We start from the raw sequence: 6,043 nt of genomic DNA on the forward strand, positions 1-6,043 counted from the left end.
GGAGATGTGGCTATTCTGGAAAGGTCTGAGAGCACGGGAAAACAGGCCTGGAGAGTGCAGAGGATTCCGGGAGATTTGTCTGTTTCCTCAGTGTTGTTTATCTGCATCTTCAGCTCAGGCCTCCCCTTGGCAGGCTTCTTGGCTGAGGACTCAGGAGTTGGGCCTAGAAACCATACAAACCCCAAACCCTTTAATCTAGCAGAGCTCTTTGAAGGGGTGAAATGCCTGTGGATAAGGGGAACCAGCAGATGTAATTTATTTTCATTTGCAAAAAGGTTTCGACAAAGTCCCACCCGGAACACTATTAAAATAAAGAAAATGGGGGAAGCTTTGTCATGGATGGAAGCCTGGCCTTGGAGGCCGGAAACAAAGGATGCAAATGAAAGGATGGTTCTCCAGGTTGAGAATATAGTGTGTGTGGGCGGGGGCTCCACTCATTGAGCATTTAGACAAAATCTGAAGGAGCAGGAGTCTTCTCGGTGAAATCTTACAACGTAGAGGTGACACTGGAGTGAGGCCAAGAGGAAAGGGGTGAATGGGAGCATCTCAAGAGGTTGTGTGAATGGGCCGTGGAACTCAGACAGGTTTAGCAGAAGGTGGTGCGTTCAGGGAGAAATAATTTGAAATACTCTTATAGGATAAAAGGTTATCAATTAAAGTTGAAAAATACTATTTTAGGAATTGAATACAAACTATTGCCTTAAGACTGTTTCTCCACAGAGACGCTATTGGCATTCCGGATCAGAAAATTCTTCACCGAACAGAACAGCCCTGCCCATTACAGGACACTGGGCATTCCTGACCCCTGCCCACAGTGAACGTTACCTTATATGACCAAAAAAAAAAAAAAAAGTCTTTACAGATGCGATTAAGAATCTTGAGATGGAAATATCATCATGGATTATCTGGGTGGGCCCTAAATGCTATCACAAGTGTCTTTATAAGACAGTGCAGAGGGAGATCTGACAAGATAGGAGAGGAGAAGGCCATGTGAAGACAGTCATAGGGTGGCGTGGCCACAAGCCAAGGAATATTGGCAGCCACAAGAAGCTGAAAGAGACAAGAAACTCATTCCCCTCCAGAACCTGTGGAGGGAGCACATCCCTTGACTTCAATCCAGTGACAGTGATTTCAAACTTCTGTCCTCCAGAACTGTGAAATAATAAATTTCTGTTGTTTTTAAGACACCCAATTTGTGGGAATTTGTGACCACAGGAGGCCAATACACTAACAACCCAGAAATGCCAAAATTAAGAGGGTCCCTTGCAGCCCAGCTGGTGTGGCTCAGTGGTTGAGCATCGACCTATGAACCTGGAGGTCACAGTTTTATTCCCAGTTGGGGCATGCAGGAGAGATCGATGATTCTCTCTCATCATCGATGTTTCTGTCTCTCTCTCCCCCTCTCCCTTCCTCTCTGAAATCAGGGGAATACACACACACACACACTCTAGAGGCCCAGTGCATGAAATTCGTGCACGGGGGGAGGGGTTCCCCTTGCACCCTCTCCAGTCGGGGACCCCTTGGGGGATATCTGACTGCCAGTCAGACATCCCTCTCGCAATCTGGGACTGCTGGCTCCTAACCGCTCACCTGCCTGCCTGCCTGATCGCCCCGAACCTCTCTGCCTGCCTGATTGCCCCTACACCTCTGCCTGCCTGCCTGATCACCCCTAACTGCTCCCCTGCCGGCCTGATTGCCCTCAACTGCTCTCCCCTGCCAGCCTGATTGCCCCCAATGGCCTTCCCTTGCTGGTCTGGTCTCCCCCAACTGCCCTCCCTTACAGGCCTGATCTCGCCCCCAACTGCCCTCCTCTGTTGGCCTAGTCACCCCCAACAGCCCTCCCCTGCTAGCCTGATCACCCCCAACTGCCCTCCCCTGCCGGCATGGTCGCCCCTAACCCCCTGCTGGCCTAATCTTGCCCCCAACTGCCCTCCCCTACTGGCCTGATCACCCCTAACTGCCTCTGCCTTGGCTCCCACCACCATGGCTTTGCCCGGAAGGAAGTCGGATGTCCGGAAGATGGCCAGTCGACCTGGTCTAATTAGCATATTACCCTTTTATTAGTATAAATATATATTTAAAGAGGGTTCTTTACAAATATTAAAAGGTGAACTTGGGGTAAATGAAAGGAACAAAAAGAAGGAATGCTAGCACTCTAGTTTTGAAATGCTTGTGAAGTCTTCCTTTGGGGCCTCTCATGAGCTGTGGCCATATCTCACTGTCCTTTACCTCCCACAAATGCTGTGTTCAGCCCTTCAACATAAGCTTGCCAAGAGCCTGCTCTTAATATTAGGTATTATAAACCCCCTTTTCTGGAGCCAGGTTTGCTGCACTGTTTGTGATTTTGAACATATTCCAAAAGCAAGTCAATAGCCCCATGAGCATTTGAGAGAAGAGGAGTCACAATATCAGGGACTTTAGTCCACAGGGGAGCCGGAAGCTCCTCACTTAGAAGTGTGTATAAGCTGAGGTCAGGCATCTTCTGTTCTTCCAGCGTCACAGAGAACCACAGGTTAGGGTCCTTGGGGGGAGGGGTGATTGCCGAACACTGTTACACTGAGAAGTGACACCTAACAGTAGAACCTACCCCAGCCACCACCCAGGGACTCAAGACAGGTCCCACCCAGATTCATTGCTGTGTTAGAGCCCAGTGGAGACAGAGAAGAATAGAAGGAGCCCCAGGAGAGCATCCATCCAGTGCTCCCCAGTTTACAAGTTAGGAAACTGAGGCAGGGGGGCTGAGCGAATTGCCTAGGAGCTGATGTTCCTAAAGATGGCTGTGAGTCATCAGAATATGTTATGGGTCACCCATTTACCCACACCTAGGGGACACCTGCTATATATTCAATCCTGCTGACCTCAGTGGAAAAAAAGAGCATGATTTTGATGGGAAAATGTTTTTCATGAAATATTATTACATAAAAAGCTTCTATGCTTCAAGGAGTAATCTTCTATTACCTGCAAAAACTCAGCTATGTAAAACAGCTGATCATCCCCAAATAGTAAAAGGAGGTGTTACTGGTCTTCACGGCACACAGGGAGAAAATTTAGGAGGGCTTCATTTCAAGAGGTGATACGGGGTGAAACAGACACGGACCATTGATTCCAAACAGATTGGGTAAGTACATGAATTGTAATAAGGTATTAAAGGAAAGTAGGATTTGGGGGGGAAGGAGAGGACCTCTCACTGATGGTAACATCAGGCGAAGGTGCTACCATTCTAGCCCCAAGACGGATGCCAGAAACTAGACAGAGGCTGCCTAGACATGACCTAGCCTAGAAGCTACTTCCTAGCATCTCGCTGGGCACCTGGTTATGGGGCCTCCCGGGGAGCCAGGTTCCTAGCCCTGTTTGCAGAGAGCTCCTCGGGTGGTCGGCAGGATGGCGCAGGACCAAGAAGACTTCTTGGATTATACTCCAGTCATGTACACTCCCTGGCCTTCACACCTCTGAGGCAGTGGGTGCTATGGACTAAATGACTGTGTCTATTGAAGCCCTAATCCCCAGTGGTGGGATTAGTGCCCTTTTAAGAAGAGATGTGAGAGACATAATCTCTCTTTCCACCATGTGCGAGCACAGCAAGAAGGCAGCGAGCTGTCTGAAAACCAGGCAGAGAGCCTTCACCAGGAACCCAATTGGCCAGCACCCTGGCCTTGGCCTTCCCAGCCTCCAGAACAATGAGAAATAAATGTTTGTTGCTCAAGCCACCCAGTCTATGGTATTCTGTTTCCTTCCTTCCTTCCTTCCTTCCTTCCTTCCTTCCTTCCTTCCTTCCTTCCTTCCTTCCTTCTTTCCTTCCTTCCTTCCTTCCTTCTTTTCATCCATCCAAATCTCCCATGATATCAGGAGTACTGAGTAAAAAAGTATATTCAAAAGACCCTGAAGTGTCCAAAGCCCTAAACAAATATAATCTTTATAAATTTGTATGGAACCAGATAACCCAGTGCCACTACCATCACCATGGTTACCACAGGGACACCACCCTCTTGAGGGGATGACAAGCTGCCCTGGGCAACTGAAGATCATGTACAGGACAGTGACAGCTAGCACTACAGAAAGACTGGACTTGGTGTTAATAGCATGTTACTCATTACTAACTCATAATAAGTCAGTGAGCATGCATAATAACGATCAAATCGTATTCACGTCAGCTTGGGCTCAGGTAGATCCCTCAAGAGTGGAGTCTATGATCACAGTCATAATCATAGTCACAATGACAGCTCACGCTTACAGAACACTGTATGGCTGCCAGGCTCCGTCTGGGGACGGATATGTTGTCTCCACCAGGGGCTTATAGAGGCAACCGTGGATTGGAGGTGCTGGAAGTGAAATTGTGAGTTTATCTGCTTAGGGAAAACGGGGCTGGGGTTGGGAAGCCAGAATATAGGCCCAATGACAGGGTGCACATCTTTATTGCTCAATACCATACACTCAACACCTAGCAAATAGTAGACACTCAAAAAATGTTTGCAAAATGAACACAGAGGGGCCCAGCCAATGCATTCGTATGTAAGGACCAGTGATTTCTTGGTACCCAGGAGCGTATCTGGCTTGGGTTTAGTGGGTCTAATTTGGTTCTGTATCCACTAACTTTCATTTCCCATCAATTCTTCACCCCTATAAAGAAGACTCACAATGCAAGACATGTTGGCCTTGCTCCAGAACTTGGATGTTCCTTGGCATCATCCAGATCTCATCATCTGTCTCACACACACACACACACACACACACACACACACACACGTCTCCTCACTCCAGAGTGAGAGCCAGCCTTTCTCAGCGGAGCTAAGGGCCCTCCCTGGACCGAGTGCCCTCACCCTGGATCCAAAGGGCTCAGGAGACAACTGCCTCCTGCCCGGGCCCCTCAGCTAAGATCTGATTTTCTCATCATCTGGATAGTCTCAGCAACTTGCAGCAAAAGGATGAACCGGGCTGACCTTTCTGGAGGTTTGTTTAAAGCAGAACAATGTTTGTCTTGTCCAAACACTATGAATTACTCCAGAGAATCCTGCCTAGTTTTACAATCCACAGCTACAAACGGCTTACATAAATAGGGACTCGTCCCCTCCCCTGCCCCCTCTCTGTTCTTACAGCTTCTCCTCTCCCCCCCTCCTCTTCCAGACCTTCCCCTGTCCCCCACCTCCTCTCCTCTGAGCCCCAGCATGTTGGAGAGGCAGGTGTTGGGTATACTGGGCCACAGCTTGCACCTGAGTTATTACTGGCATGAATCCTCTAAGGCGGCCGCTCTGTCCCTGGTGTGGGCAGGGTTTGCTTTGCGAAGGGGCCCTCCAGGCATATTTGTACTGTCTGTGTGGGGCCTGTGGTGCACAGTGTTAGGTCCAGCTGTCAACGTGTGTTGGTAAGAGAAGGCCCCAGGTTTGGGGCTCAATGTCCAGGGAGTCTGCGGCCCACTCAGACTGTTCCTCATCTGGCATGTGCTCAGCTCACCTGCAGCTGCTCCCTCAGAGGCAGCACATTCAGGCATCCAGAGGTGTCTCCTAGACGTAGACTCCACCCACCATGGGCCTCCAATAGGGACAGGAGACAGTCAGGACTGTGCTGCTGATGGACTAGGAGCCCCGGAAGGAAAGCTGGGCCTGTGGTCCTGGGAGGAAAGGGGCTGCTGGGGGAAAGCCCAGTTAGGGATGCATTTCCCTAAATACAGTCCCTATCCACCGACATCTAAGTGCTTCAGGAAGCTTGTTTAAATGCAGATTTCTGAGCTCCTCCCCAGGCCTAAGGAAGCTCTCCCTGGTGGTGGGGCCAGGGGCTGGGATCCACTCTGCTGGGAAACCCATGCTAGTTCAAGTTCTCTGACAAGCTGGCTCACACTGGCAGCCACTTCAGGTCTCAGTGTCACGGTCTGTACAATGGCCCTGGACTCTTTGAAAGGCCCCTTCCAGCTCTTAGCATGTTTAGTTTCACGGAGAGCTGGACACCAGACCCAGGAGCTGAAAAGATGGGTGGAAGCAGCCTGAGGAAAACAGGCGCGTCCCTAGAGCTCCAAGGAGCGGTGCTGGTGACGACTTGGAGAGATGCCAGG

The sequence above is a fragment of the Myotis lucifugus genome, unplaced genomic scaffold, assembly GCF_000147115.1.
Source record: "Myotis lucifugus unplaced genomic scaffold, Myoluc2.0 scaffold_538, whole genome shotgun sequence".
NCBI classification, from domain to species: domain Eukaryota; kingdom Metazoa; phylum Chordata; class Mammalia; order Chiroptera; family Vespertilionidae; genus Myotis; species Myotis lucifugus.